This window comes from Mirounga angustirostris, unplaced genomic scaffold (genome assembly GCF_029215605.1).
Source record: "Mirounga angustirostris isolate CCGP_5_RB_7025 unplaced genomic scaffold, mMirAng1.0.hap1 SCAF_49, whole genome shotgun sequence".
Taxonomy (NCBI): Eukaryota; Metazoa; Chordata; class Mammalia; order Carnivora; family Phocidae; genus Mirounga; species Mirounga angustirostris.
The window spans coordinates 220,852-237,128 of NW_026991757.1; the positions used below are offsets into that span (position 1 = coordinate 220,852).

The 16,277-nt window shown below is 37.0% G+C and overlaps 1 pseudogene; it reads right to left on the reverse strand.

The window, feature by feature from the left end:
* The window catches only part of LOC123842729 (alpha-mannosidase 2-like), a 119,120-nt pseudogene that overhangs the window by 36,607 nt on the left and 66,236 nt on the right, over positions 1–16,277 (reverse strand).

A 16,277-nucleotide genomic window follows, 5' to 3' on the forward strand; every position in this document is an offset into this window, starting at 1 on the left:
TGGGTTGAGTACACAGGCAAGTCAGAGCCTATTAATTTCCAAATCAACCACTGGGATATGACGGCAAACTAAGCTTATAGTCACAGCAGCAGAAGAGGGCCCTCTAATTTACGGAAACCATCCTCTGTGATGAGCTCCAGATCCCCTGGACAACCTGCGAAAACTCTGAGGCTGCAATGATGGTGACAGACTCATTTAAACAAAAAGAAAAGCAATTAAGCAAACGGACTTGACTGAGAAGTAGGAATTCTCTGGCGAGCTGCTTCAGCATGAACTCTGTCACACAGCCTACCTCCTAAGTAGACCTAAGGAAAAACAACAGTAAACCATGCTTGATGACACAGGCCTGGGCCAAAGTGGGGGCCATGCTGTACTCAAGGAAGAAACATTCCATTACAAGCAACAGTTTTTTAAGCAAATCTAAAAGCAGATAAGCACATCTCCTGTGTGATGGGGATGCTACTTTCTACCCATAAAATGAAACCTCTGGCCGTAGCTGAAGGTATAATTTTAGAGCTCTCAGAGATGTTGAACAATGGCTTATGCAAGAGTAGAAAAGGATGGTCAAAAATATTGTTTCTGGCTTACCAGAGATTTTAGAAAACTCAATAAAACTCAATAAAAGATTATTTCAGACTTTCTTGTAGGTAGCAAAGTGAACATTCCCTGAACACAGTACCCTTTGCTTCCCCACAAAACCCAAAAAGCAAACAGCGCCTGCCCATATATTTTATCATTAGTTTTCAAACGCTTTATTATCTACTGGTATAAAGATTCAAGGAAACAATATTTCCTTTTCTAACTTTTTCAGCCTAGCTAACAGCAAAGAAGAATCTAAAGTGGCATTTTTATGAGGTCCTTTTCTAAGAGAGTTGATACCATGGTTAAGTGGTCTGGTTACTAGGATTAAATTTGTGGTTGGAAAAGTACTCCATTCTAAAAAAAGTGAATTCAACATGAACCAACATAAATGTGCAACTCTGAGGGTGTCTGGGAGCCACGGCTCCATCCAAATCCTAAGGAAGGACAAGAACCACTGCCCATGGTTAAGTCCCTAAGAGGATTAAAAGCCTATTTACTGTCACTTGGTTGATAAAGATGCTGCTCATCAGTCCCATCCTAAAAGCAATAAACAATCGCCCGATTTTATACTCTCCCAGGTAAAGACTTGTAAACAGAAAGAACTAGTAACGAACGTTTTTCTTAAAAGAAAGTTAAATTCCAGTAACACCTGCTATTGTAATACATTCCATATTTAAGGCAGGCCATACGTGGGGGGGGTGTGTGCATGTCAGAGACGGTCAATGATCTACTAACTGAAAGCCGTAATTGACAGAATTCCCATTTTGTAAAATTAAAACAACAACAAAAAACCCCACTGTTTTTAGATCTTAGAAATAAAGATTCCAATTAATGAACTCATGACCAAGACAAATATTATGAGACGTAAGAGGAGATATATATAGGGAAAGAACATACATATGTAGAGTTAAATGTTTTACCATTTCTGATTATCAAAAGGCTAAGTATATTTTTAAACCACACAGTGAGTATAATGACAAGTTTAGGAAAGACCACCATAAATACCATGTTCAAAAACCAATTGCTCCATGAGAGGCGATGGACTCTGAGAAACAAACTGAGGGTTCTAGAGGGGAGGGGGTGGGGGGATGAGTGAGCCTGGTGATGGGTATTAAAGAGGGCACGTACTGCATGGAGCACTGGGTGTTATGCACAAACAACGAATCATGGAACACTTCATCTAAAACTAGTGATGTAATGTATGGTGATTAACATAACATAACAAAAAAAAAACCCACACAAAAAACCAATTGCTAGTTTATTAAAAATGACACACAAAGAATTCCAGAACCAGAGTACATGTTTCACAGCTATTGCTTTGTTTTCTTACCTTGGATGTTGTACAGTCGGACCCTATGGGTAACATGTTCCAAAAAGCAAGTCACGTCTGAGTAAAACCTTCCACGTTGCACTCTGACAAAGGGCAGTGTTGTGTAAACATAAGGCTGAGGAGGAAATGACATTTTTAAGAAAAAATTTCAGCTTTTAACTTTTCCAAGGGATGTTTATTATCATTTCCCAAATGGCAAATACATACCACCTGATATTTGCAATCTCAAGTGAAAACAAAACCTTACAAGGTATCAGAACAGGCGCATGCTATAAAAATGGAGTATAAGGTTTTTCATTAGACAAAAAGTGCTGAAAATAGAAAATAAAAATGTTTACAACTTGACTGGCCTAGGTGATCTACAAACATTCCCTCCCAGCTATAAAAATTTCTAATTAAAACCCTTCTATATTGTCCATGTGCTATTTATTAGAAATACCATTCATTCTACAGCAGTGACATTTTCCCAGGCAAACGTTTATTATAACCGTGGCCCCCTAATGTTCAGGGGTCGGGCAGGTGGCAAGGATGACCACAGGGAGTCATCTAAGCAAACAGAAAGCAGGATTCAGAGAATTGCTTAATCACACTTAGGTTTACTAGTCTATAAAACACACTGCCCTTTTACTAGAAAGAACTGAATATAAAGCAAATTTACAAACTTGAAAAAACTATGGCAACCACTGGTTTAAGGTTCGTCATTTCGAATCTAGTTGTCAAGAAAAATCAGGAACAGAACATACTTCTGTGACATAGGAACACATTGAAAGCATTTATGAAGAATTATATTTTCTCTTTTTTTTTGAAGGAATTATATTTTCTTAAGCATTACAGGCTGCAGAAGCTCAACAATGGCATGACGAGCTAGGCTTGCATTGCGAACTACTTAAGTAGCATCAGATTTTCAGAACTGTGAAATTTTCTTCCAAATGTACCTCTCTGGTTCTAGAAAAAATATTCTGAAATTAATATAATGCATTAAGAGTTTACAAAGTTCTTGGACCTAATTTTACCATATAGCTAAAAAGTAAGGGAAGAAGATGAAAGCTGGCATGGGGATTTCTGGGCTCCTACCTGTTTCTGATGCACCCACCTGCCTCCCTGATAGTCTTTTATTTTCTCTTTGTAAATATATGATAATTCTCTTGGTTTTTTAATTTAATATTAGAGCTATTTAAAGATAGAATAATTTTAAATAAATTAGTCACAATTGCCCATGCATAATATTCCAGAAGTATTGTTATTTTTCATTTTTTCTTTGGTATAAGAACAGTCAATCAAAACCAAATTCCTGGGGTGCCTGGGTGACTCAGTCGGTTAAGCGTCTGCCTTTGGCTGGGGTTATGATCCCAGGTTCCTGGAATCAAGCCCCACGTCGGTCTCCCTGCTGAGCAGGGAGCCTGCTTCTCCGTCTCCCTCTGCTGCTCCCCTTGCTTGTGCCCTCTCTCTGACTCTCTCTCTCAAATAAATAAATAAAAATCTTAAAAAAAAAAAAACAACCCAAAACCCAAATTCTTGTCCAAGTGAGAACAGACTGATACAGCTTATACTTAGGATCCACTACCCTTCCTAGAACGGCTACTATGAGCTGTAGTTTACCTTTAATTCCTCACTGATTAAAAAAAAAAAATCGAAACAACAAAAAACTAGACTCCTTAGAACGGTCAATGCTATTCTTTAAAATCTATTATTTGGGGCGCCTGGGTGGCTCAGTCGTTAAGCTTCTGCCTTCAGCTCAGGTCATGGTCCCGGGGTGCTGGGATCGAGCCCCGCATCGGGCTCCCTGCTCAGCGAGAAGCCTGCTTCTCCCTCTCCCACCCCTGCTGCTTGTGTTCCTTCTCTCTCTGTGTCTCTCTCTGTCAAATAAATAAATAAAATCTTTAAAAAAATAAAATAAAATAAAATCTATTATTTGATTTCGGTTAACAGGTTTTTCGAAATTGAAGAACAACAGTAACTTCTGCAGGAGACAGGTTTCTAGGCAACAAAATATGGAGAATATTTAACTTATCTTGAAGTAGAGAAAACCTATATAAGTAGAAAAGCAAAGGAAGATGTTCTAAAGAAAAAAATACAGAACTGACTACACAAAAATTAAAAAAAAATACTATAACAGCATAACATAATTAAATTAAATGACACACTGATGGAACATTTTGCAGTATATAGGAAAAAGGATTAATTTTTACCATATATAAAGAATGCTTATAGATCCGTAAGTCATACCAGTAGAAAAATGGTCAAAGAACTTATATATGAAACTCACAAAAGATATAGGAGAGAGAAATAAATGTATGAAGTTTAGCTTCCCTAATAATCACAAAAACTTAACAGTAAAATATTTTTCACCCATTATTATAGGTAAAGCTTTTGATATGACTGATTCTCAGTGCTTGGAGTGGTATATTAGAGAGCTACTCTCAAAAATGCTGGTGGGAGCGAATATTTATGCAGTCACTTTACAGGACAGAGAAATAGTATGTATCAAGTCTTTTTTTTTTTTTTAAAGGTTTTATTTATTTGACAGAGAGAAACACAGCTAGAGAGGGAACACAAGCAGGGGGAATGGGAGAGGGAGAAGCAGGCTCCCCGCAGAGCAGGGAGCCTGATGCGGGGCTCCATCCCAGGACCCTGGGACCAGGACCTGAGCCGAAGGCAGATGCTTAACAACTGAGCCACCCAGGCGCCCCAGTATGTATCAAGTCTTTTTTTTTTTAAAGATTTTATTTATTTATTTGAGAGAGAGAGAATGAAAGACAGAGAGCAGGAGAGGGAGGAGGGTCAGAGGGAGAAGCAGACTCCCCGCCGAGCAGGGAGCCCGATGCGGGACTCGATCCCGGAACTCCAGGATCATGACCTGAGTCGAAGGCAGACGCTTAACCATCTGAGCCACCCAGGCGCCCCTGTATCAAGTCTTAAAGGCCTCATCCACTGACACAAAATAACTCTTCTAGAAAGTTATTCTCAGGAAATAATCATCACTGCATAAAAAGAATGCTACAAAGAAAGCTTATCACAATGTTACAGTAGTGAAGTATTGGGAGAAAATCTACATATGCAACAATAGGAAATTCTTTTTTTTTTTTTTTTACATATATATACATTTTTGTGTGTGTGAAAACATTTAAGTTCTACTCTCTCAGCATATCATATAATATGGTGTTATCAACTACAGTCACCATGTTAGACATTGGACCCTCAGACCTTTAATCACAACAGTATATATTAAAATGTGTTTTCGAAGAATATACCATTTGATTGTGAGCACTGTCACAACAGTGAAAATGGGGGAGAAAGGGATATGCATAGTAAGACAATAAAAAATACATCAAAATGTTGGCAGTGGTTTGCATGGCCTTTGGAATAGTTGGTAAATTTTATTGTTTTCTTCAGTTTTCTGCATTTTCAAAAATGTGCCAAAATTTGTATATATTATTACACCTTTACAGTCAAGGGGAGGGAAAATTTTTTTTGTTTTTTAAAGTGCTGAAAGTTAAGGAGAAAAATGGCCCACTGGACAATTTATTTTTCTCCTATGGCTAGATAATTTGTCTCTGTATATGTGCTGTGCCACACAGAACACCACAACAGCACCTGAACCCTCCAACAAATCTGGCTTCTTTCCATGGAGAGCAACTGTTCATTGTAGCACCTTAATGAATTCCAACCCTGAAAAATTATTTGTTTACCTAACACTCACGACTACCGATTGCCAAGTGTCAATAAGGAAATATAATAGTGGAACCAACTCATCTATACCTAACAGATGACAAAATAATGAGATGAACTTATTTTTTTCTTCATTACTCTTTCAATAAATGCTTATTCACAGCTCAGTTCATTGGCACTTACCTTGGCTTCCCCATCAGGTAAGAAGAGGTAGGCACCACTTTTGTCCTTTTTACTGGTGGTTCCATACCATGAAAATTGCACTTTTACTTCATGATGTTTACTGTCTTCTTTACTTATCATTTCCTAAGGATAAAAACAATGTTTAAAAGCAACTTACTATATTAAGATTTTAATGATGTTGCATCTGGTTCCATGTATATGTTGATTAAAAAAAAAACACCAAAAAACCTCAACACAGACAGAAAAATGCTAACATTCAGCCTCTAATGTTCACGATTCTTGGATGAACACCCAAAATCTTATATTTAAAAGTATACTTTTATAGCTAATACTTAGAATTTAAAACTTTCACAATAGAAACAAAAAGAACACACTTCATTAAGGAAGAAAGAGATACACAAATTAAGAGATGTGGACCAGTGCTTCTCAAACTTTCTGTACTGAAGAAGCAGGTTTATTTTTTTATTTCCAGTATGCATGGACCAATATTTTTGTGAAGTACAATAAGAGTGAATTACTAGAAAAATTAAATTTAAAGTGATATACCAAATATACACTCAAATTTTTTATTATTAGATTCAGTAGGCATAAATTTATTGTGTCATTGTGCTTTCAGAGTTTCCACAAACATTTTTCTCAACCATTACAGCTTCTATACTTATCTTGTGGACCAGTAACAGTTCACGGAGCAGCACCACCCACAGACCACCCTTGTTAGGAGCAAGTGGTCACAGTGGACCACATATATCAGATACATATAGCTCATCCATCCTTTCTCCCAGAGTATTTGCATCGACTTTCCCCCCTCTGCATACATAATCTGCACATATTATAATAAAAGTGATAAGCCTTCCATGAATTTGGAAACTATTCAGAACATACCTCCAAAAGCCCAGACTGATCAAACCGAAGTTTAACAAAGGAGTTCTCTAGAGTTATATCTTCTTCAGTACTTTTTACATTCTTCATGTTGAAAATTCCTTTATCTTTTACGTTACCATTATGCAGCACATACTCAGCTAAATGTGGGTCTGAACTTGCTGATTCCAAAATTCTATACACTTTCAGTCCGAGTGGTGGCATCTGCACTAGGAAGGAGATCTTTAAAAGACAGAGGAGAGAATTTTTTTAAAGAGAAATGCAATCTACTGAAAGAAAAGGATTTATACATCTAGTAAGAACAACAACAAAAAAACTACCGTATTTTAAAAAGAATTTAATACTCTAAAGATGTTTTGAGAATTTATGGGTAGAGTATCCACATTTCCGTTTATCCAGGGAATCTAATAACTTCAGGTTGGTAGGACTATCAAAGGCATGAATGCTTTCATTCAATATATGAAATTATACGAGCAACCTCAATTGTCCTCTGGTGCTCTTAATGGATGCTCAGAGGAGAAAATGCTTCATGAAGGTAGGAGCTTTAGGTGAACAACAATTTTTCCTAATTATCAGGACCCTTTTTATACTATGGTTTCAAGTACATTAAAAATAAAAGTGGTAAATGTAATACTATAAATATTAGGCAGGCTAACAGTGGCCATCGAATGCCTGGGGTCCAGCAGACAATGCACAAAGCACAGAGGATGCACACACACTGTAAGTCGTGACCTCTGCCTTCTAGGAGCTATTCCTCCCTTTTCTAGATAGGCTGTTTCCTGTAACATCTGACCAAAACTTCTATTATCTTCTCCTTTCTAACTAAAGGATTATGAATTTATGAAAGCAGCCAGCGATGGCTTTTAACAAGCAAAGTAATTCTCATTTAGAGTTCCTAGCTTTTGGCTGCGTCTTCAGAAGTACAGTTTAATTTGCACTCGAGACTCCAAGAATTCAACTTTTCTAGTGATGCGGGGGTCCAGTTTAATATTACTTTAAGAAATTTTCTCCAAAAATGTCTATTACTTCAGGCCAGGCTTTCCACAGTTGTATCTCAGGTAAAAAGCACCTTCCTCTATTTTAGGAAGTCCTTCTTTTATGGTGTGTCACGTCACCTTTGCAATGAAACGCTGAAAGGACCTAAGTTATTTAGAAAAGGTGTTATTCATCTCAACTTCAGTGTGCATAATTGTTACTGAATTGAGTTAAACAAAGAATTTCAAAATTTTTTAGGTAATGATGACTTCATTACTTCAGGAAAAAGTTCCAATACTTACAAAGATATACAATATACATGCTAATAACATACTAATAATAACATGTGATATACACACTAAAGAAGATATTAGTATTCTAGGAAACACAGGATCTCTTTTCCTTTAGTGTCATTTAACTGGTCAGTTAAATCCCCTGGTATCCACAACTTTAACCACTTCACATACACCAATGTGATGACTCAAAGGGAGCAGGGATACATATATAAACTACATACTGGCTATGCTTTTTTAATGGTGACTCTTTAAGTTCTATGGCGAAAACGTACCTCATAGGCTGTCTGTGAAATAGTAGTTGCTGTATTCCAAACTGCACTCATCTGAATTTCCACAGGCTTTCTGGAAGCAGAAGACACTTGTGCTGTGGGGGAACTCACATAGACTGAGACCACTGAGATTCGGTCTTGTTCTGAAGGATTACAGACCACAAGATACCTGCAAAAACGGCTGCTTCACTACTCGGGTCTTAAAACAGTATTTCTACTTCTTTTACACTATGTGTAAAGACTCAGCTTGTAGACATAGAGTCAACACACGGAGAGGACTTATAAGGAACACATTCTGGTAAAATTTTTGGAGAACACGCAATTTCATCACAAATAACACACACTACAAAGGGTAATGAAATAATGATTCACTTTCTAAGAATAAAATGTTATACAAATGGAAGACATTAATAGAACTATAATAAAGTTATTTCCATGGCCCAGAAAATGACCTATATAACACATGGTTTTATTAGCCTTTCTAAAATAATCAGCTTGATCCAACTAATCTCCTGATCCCTGCCTAAGCTCGCTGAGTAAGAAAACACATACATTGCCTATTTGTACTTTAGCCACAATTAATTTCAATTAAAATCCTGACATTCATTTTAGACCACTAAAAGACAACAAAAATGTATGGCTATCCATGCAGAATCACACATTTATTTTATATACATGGGGTCCTTATTCCCCAAGAGAGTTGGTTCTGGAAAAAAGATCATTTCAAGTAGCTCCACTTAAAAAGGGTGTTAAAATTTTATACAAATAGTGCTAAAAAAGATTTGACTGGGCCTAGCTAGAAAAAGGACAACACACACTATTAAAATAAGTTTAGACAATTATTTAAAACTACATGCAATTCTTAGAATGAGCAAAAAAATGAATGAACTGGAGTTTCTGGCAGACTTTTTCCAACAATATTTTATATTAGCACTTTATGACACCTTCACGCATTTAATTTTTATAGGATGGTTTTAAACATAACTACATTTGTAAACAATATTCAAGGACTTCATCATTTTTCCTAAAGTCCTCTTCTTAATTTCTTTGATATTCAAAGAATTCTTAGTTGGAGATCCTCACTGTTTCATGGCTTTGCCTGTGAGCAGAAATGTTCTAGACCATCATATCACAGACTTCATGAAACAGAGTCTTTGAAAGATTTATGATTTTACTTTATGATCAATTCGAATCAGATTATCTTCAAATAAATCAAAAGATATTTCAAAGAGGATGTTTGAATAATATAACTCACTGATTCATTAGTGAATATTTTCTTGATTGAAATATTTTGGTTTCCTATACAATTTTGTAACTGCAGGACCACAGAACTGAATAGTCAAATAGCAACCCCATCTCCCCCTGACCCATAGCAGCTACATCAAAGATGTCAGACACCAGCTAGTATTGTGTATTTAGTGCATTAGAAAGCGTAGTCATGCTCTTTTATTCTACGTGTGTTCTGTGTATTTCAATTGCATCGCAAATCGCATAAGAAGTAAAACTAATACTTGCAGTGGTCAAAACTAAAGTGAAGGACAACAGGAAAACACAAAAGAAAAGAGCGAGCATGTAGCATAAAATCTATAAAATGTTTGACTTATAAAGGGTTTATCGGGAGAAGCTCTTATGATAGAAATGGTATTCTGAGATACCAAAAGCGACAACACAGCAATAAAAATGTCTCTAATTCCTAATGGCTTATAGTATGCATCAGGATCACACAACCTAGCTTACACCACTTATGTTCACCGAGATTCCATAGATGTGCGAAAGAAGAGTGGCTGAAGCTGTGTAGTCAAAAACGTATTTACAAAGGACACTGAAGTCTTGACATACTGGGTAAAACCCTATTTTATCCACAGAAGCAATTCTAAAGAATAGTGAGGGCAATGCTAACAGACTTACCTGAAGGATCTGCCAACCTATTGGTGCCCTCCTACTGCCCTCTACCAGAGCTTACGTGTCACCTGACTTGTCCCATCACAAACACACCTGGAGAATCACAACTGCCAGGATTCATTGTTACCAGCAAGACAATACTATATTCCTAATGTGCAACGTGGAGAAGAAAAACAGTTGAGGATCACCTATCCTCAGCACCAAAGATGTTTAAGCCAGCATCCCAGAAATGAGTGATTTACTGCTTAACCCCATGTTCCCAGAGGCTTAGAGATAATATGGTCTGAAGACTCGGGCCAGTATCCTGATTCTGCAGAAGCCCTGAGGCACATCCAGGTACTGAGCCTAGAATTCCTACTGGCAGGTTTGTTGGATGCTCTACTACACAGGTCTAGTCATAAGGGCTCTGATAATAAAATGTAACATGTGCCCAACCAATAAATTAGGTAATAAGCATCCAGAACACAGATTCCTTCCCGTGTCCCATAGGGGAAAAAGATTCACATTTAAAGCAGATAATAATTTTAACCATACATTTAGTTTTATATAATATTAAATCACTTTTTATAATAAGCTGTGAACTAGGTTCTGTTTTGTTTCATTTTAGTAGCTAATTAGTATGAGTCCTAATTAGTATGTGACTCTGACACACACATTAGTATGTGATCCCGACTTTTTCAGGATCGGGATACCTTCACTAAAATCCTTTTCCTTGTTCCTCTTGTAGTGCATGCTTTATTAATCTGCATTTAGAAGGAAAAAAAAATCTGGTTCAGAAGAACAGAAGACTTTGAAATACGCCATATCACTTCAGTCTATGCTGTGAACTGCTTTGAGTTAATTAGCTCTGTCTCAGCAATTTCAGAAGACATGATGGACACGGGGAGGAAAGAAGAGAGAGAACAGAGGACTGAGTGTGCAAGAAACCAGAAAACAAAACAAAACAGAACAGCTAAGGACTCTCATTTAATCATCACTTCCCCCCTGCCCAACCCTAATACAAATCACTTTTTAAAATGACTTGTAGTCCAGATATTTACTTTCTCTCTTTCATGGTGCATTACACAGTTCCAACTAACGGGGGGAAAACCTCTGGCATTACAGCAATAACAGAAGAGGATCATTTAAGATTTGCATTACCTGGCAGATACAGCAAAACTAACGTCAGCTTTTCTTTGCCACTATCTCATCTCCTTTCCCAAGTTTTTCTTAGGTTCTACCAAGTTATGCATTTCCAAATATCATAACTGGAAATGATTATAATCCTTCCCAGATTACAGTTGGTAGTCCCCATGCTAACTCTGCCTTCACAGTGTAACAAAATATCTCATCATAATCCAACACACAGAGGGCACACATTTTTCCTCTCCATCTTCTGCACTCTCCCAATTATGATCCTTGATGAGGTAATTGCAAGATGTTGGAAGCAACAAACAAAATCGCTTTGATTTCATTAGACAAACCACACAACTAAAACACCTTGTATAAACTTAATTCACTGTATAATAATCTGACAACAAACTAGAACCACACAGCTAGTTAAGAAAGTTTGATTTAAAGTATAAACAATAAAAAGGCAATTAAAACACAGACTAACCAGGCAATTTAGCAGGTGTTCACTGAACACATAACTACTTTGCCATTGCTTTTCAAGAAATAAAACTTAAAACTATCATTTTAAATGCAGTCTGTTCAGCCACTTCCACAGATAAAATCTAAAGCTAATAAAATCTAAAATAATTTTGTACCTAGGAACAAAATCACAGTAGACTAATTATAAGGGCCTGGGAAGGAAGATTCTTTTCAAGTTCACATAAAATTGATGAAAAGAATGATTTAAGATATCATGCCCTGAAAGCACTAAGGAGACAAACTCTGACCACGTTGTAAATCTTTCAGAAATCAGTATGTGAGAATGATGGTCGCCTACTGATAAATATTTTCTTCAAACTTCTAGGTGACAGTAAAAATGTATATATAATAAATACAGTTATATTATTTAAAGCTGCCTATCATAAACTTTAAACTGCCTAACACAAAACCATAAAAAGTATTTTTTCAGGAGGTGCAAGAAAGGAATAAGAATTTCTTTTTTAATTCTGATAACGAGGAAGCCTAATGAATATTCAAGAAGCTAGATCACTAGTAGACAAGCAGAATCAAGGAAAGGACTCTTATAAAGAAGAAAAGTTAGCACTTAAATACCTCTGTGCTTCGGGAATGTGGTACAGAGGGTGAAAAGTCAGCACCAGTTGACTTGCAAAAATTTCTTGAAAGACAGACATTTTTCAGTTTTTGGAAGGGATGGGAAGCTGGACAAAGAGGAAAAGTTGAGGCACTTAAGCATGATGCTAGTAACAATCCAATGCAAGTCAGAAGAGTTATGGTGCTTTCTCCTGTACTGTGCCTTTATTAGGGAATTTGCTAATTACTTTAAACTAATTATTTCATAATTCTTCCAAACCTTTATTATATAGCTCTACAGTCTCTATCTGCAAAATCTGAAAAATTCTGAAAATCAGGTTTTTTCAAAACTCATTTGGTGGCAAAACCTAAACTGAACTGACATGAAGCCACATAAAATTATTTATTCCACTTGATCTTTTAATATTCAGAAATTTTAAATTATTTAATGAGCCCTGTCCCAGACTGAAATATTTATGTAATAATATGCCATATATGCATATTATGTTCCTAGAAAATAAAAATTCTGAATTCACAAAAGATTTCAGGTAAAGGATTGAGGATTTTATTTAAAGGTAGGCTATACAAGCAGTCCAAGGCATAGACTTCTTATAGAAGACACCCTATCTGTGGTTCTGAACAAGAAAGAAAAAGAAAAAAACAAAAAACAAACAAACAAAAAAAAACACAAGAAATGAAAGGGGAAGGAGAACATGAACATATCCCAGCACAGTGCGACAAAGGCAGGAACACAAAATAAATCTGTCACTGAATGGCTGACTATCTGAACCAAGGAATAAGTATCTTTTAACATGACCCTAAATAGGTCACTAAGAAACAGTAAACATTTAAGAATATTTTCTTTATATATGAATACCCCAAATCCCAACAGGACATATATGCTTTTACTTTATCTCTATCCCAATTCTTAATTTTACAATATCTAATTATGTTTTGGTTTTAGAATAAATGGAAAATCTGTTTCTTTAATAATTGTGTTAGATATGATTTTACTACCTAACTGGTAGGAGAGTCTTGAGAACAGGATTTTAAGAAGCTTCTAGCATCCAGGACTGATTTATTCAGCACAGACCTGTTTCCACAGTGTGCAGAATACAACTCCAGTCTGAGAGGAAGAGGGCAGGGAAGAGTAGTCCATGATCAGAAAATATGGTAGCTGGCCTGAGTCGTCTAGTTAATGAACCTAATGAGTAGATAATGCTAGTTGCCTACCCAATAGCCATTCCCATATTCTCCTTTCCTGACAGAAACTCAATTTTACTCAGGAAGACAGTAATCGTACCTTTAAAAAAAAAAAAAGCCCTTGATTCTCCATGCTTGTGGCTACGTGACACAGTTCTGGCCAATGAAATATAATTAGAATTCAGCAAGTGGAGCTTCCCAGAGAATTATTGTATCCTCAATTTAATAAAAGTCAGCAGACTCAAGTGGCATAACTTTCATCCTTTGCTCCTCCTACCCCTTCCTGGCTGGAACACAATGCAATGTCTGGAGAACCAGGCACAATCTTGAAACCATGAGAACCACCACAGGCTAATGCAGAGCTGAGAGGTAAAAGGGGCCTGGTCCTTTCATGACCTCATGGAACACATCACAAGGCCTGGACTACCTACTACTTTGAAACTTGGTTTCTTGGGAAGCCAATGTAGCACGCTTTTTGTTACATGCAGTTGAATGCAATCTGAAGCGAAACACTATACCCACAACAAATTATACTGAAGTACCCAAAACTCCTATTGATCTTAAAAGAAGGTAATACTGAATGCAAGATGATTCTCCTAAAGCAAAAATTTTCCCATAAAGATTGATCACTACAAACATACTTTTCCTCAGAGGGATGCTTAGTTTTAAATCTGTCCTTAACTGCCTATCAATTACTACACGTAACTTCTCATAATTGTCACCTTCTCTACCACAATTTTTAATGATCAATCAGCAAACATCTCTTGTATACCAAGTACTTCTTATTTCATTCAACCATTCATAACTTCTTTAATTCAGGCGAGTCTTCTTTATTTTCTCCATGGAATGTGAAAGGCAGATTTCATAAAAACTTAAGCTAAGCCTCAGAATTTACCAATCCTATGCTCTTTATTACAAAATACATGCTAGCACAGGCATCTCCTTTAACTTTATATAGAATTTTATGAACATAGTTTATTTGACCAATTCCTCGATGGTTATTATTGAACATTTAAGTCTTTTAAAGTATTTTTTCAGATGATAAAGCTGAGAGAAAGGTTTTGCCCACAGTTCTCTTCATCTCTACACAGGATCGATTTTTTCCAGTGCAATGCCTAGTTTGAACGCTCCTGGCACGTATTACTGGGTTACTTTCTAGACAGACTGCTAGGTGTCATGTAAGAATGATGAATAAGACCCAACCTATGCCTTCACGGGGTTTATAGCAAGCATCTTCATAGGAATATTATACATGTGCTATGTGGGACAACAGTGGTTAGACACACAGTCCCATGGGAGCATACAAGAACGACACCTAATATGACTCAAGTATACTGGAAAAAGTTTCCAGAGAATGTAACACTTAAGCTGAGTCCTAAACGATAACCAGGGGTCAATCAGGCAAAGAGAGTGTGTGTGTGTGTGTGTGCTTGCGTGCCTGGGGATGTGCTGGTAGGGGGTTTTTGTTTTGTTTCCAGGCAGCAAAGGTCTAGAAGTAAGAGAACATGGTATGTTAAGAGAATTGATAGTTGAAGGGCTGAAACACAGAGTGCAGGCTGGGGTAATGTGAAAGATGATGCTAGAGAAACCAAAATGTAGACACATAATTCAAGTTAAAGAGTCTGTAAGTTTAGCCTTAGGGCAGTGGGCAAAAGAAGAGTTTTGAGCAGCTGAAACATCATGGCTAGTATCCGTTAAATGCCTACTAAGTACCAGATTCTACACTATAAAATTCATATACGTAACCTTATTTAATTCCTCCAACAAATGTATGAGGGAGGGACGGACACCTGTTACAGGAGTGTCGCCATCACTCAGGGGAGAGACAGTAGCAACCTAAAGGAGGGCACTGGTACTGAAGTTAAGGAGAAGCGGACAAAACTGTGATACGTTTAGGAAGTAGAATGAAAAGACCTGGTATTTGTTTGGGTACAAGGAGAAAGTGAAAGAGACAGAGATGAGCAGGGACTGAAGGGGACACTAATGAAAAACTGCAATGCATGATCACTCAAAAATTGAGGCCCAGGTAACTGGATGATGCTGCTGAAATTTTATTAAGGAGCTCAGGACCACAGAATATTTGAGTAGAGAGTAGGAATCCGGTTTTATTTTTAATTTAAAAAATTTTTTTAAGAAAAGATTTTATTTATTTGACAGAGAGAGAGCACACACACACACACACACACACAAGCAGAGGGAGAGGGAGAAGCAGGCTTCCTGCTGAGCAGGGAGCCCAATGTGGGGCTTGATCCCAGGACCTTGGGATCATGACCTGAGCCCAAGGCAGACGCTTAATGACTGAGGCACCCAGGCGCCCCAGGAGTTCAGTTTTATACGCACTGAAATGGAGGTACAGGTGGACCATCCCGATGGAGCTACCTATCTGGCCTGTGGGCAGAACTTGGCCAACTTTTCTCAGAAGAGATATGGATGTGGTGAGTCACCAGTACATGGACAATAAATCAAGGCAACTGAGTAGGAAATATCACTCTCACCAGGAGCTTTTATCTTTTAAATCTTCCTGAGGCAAAACAATTACTTATTTAAGATCTCTTATATGCTCTTGACTCTCCACCTCTTTTAGATGTTAACATAATCTGAAGTCACAGATCTATATTCCTGTAGCTTTTTCTACAGTACATACCTAGCTTCAGTTCCGGTAACCAAATTTCCAGTCATGATCTGCATTTCACGATGTCTCATTATTTTCAAGGCCTTCTTACTTTTGATTCAAATATTAGTCAGCTGAGTTGACTTTATCAAGAAAATATTCAAAAAGAAGAGTACCCATGGTTCATTTTGTGT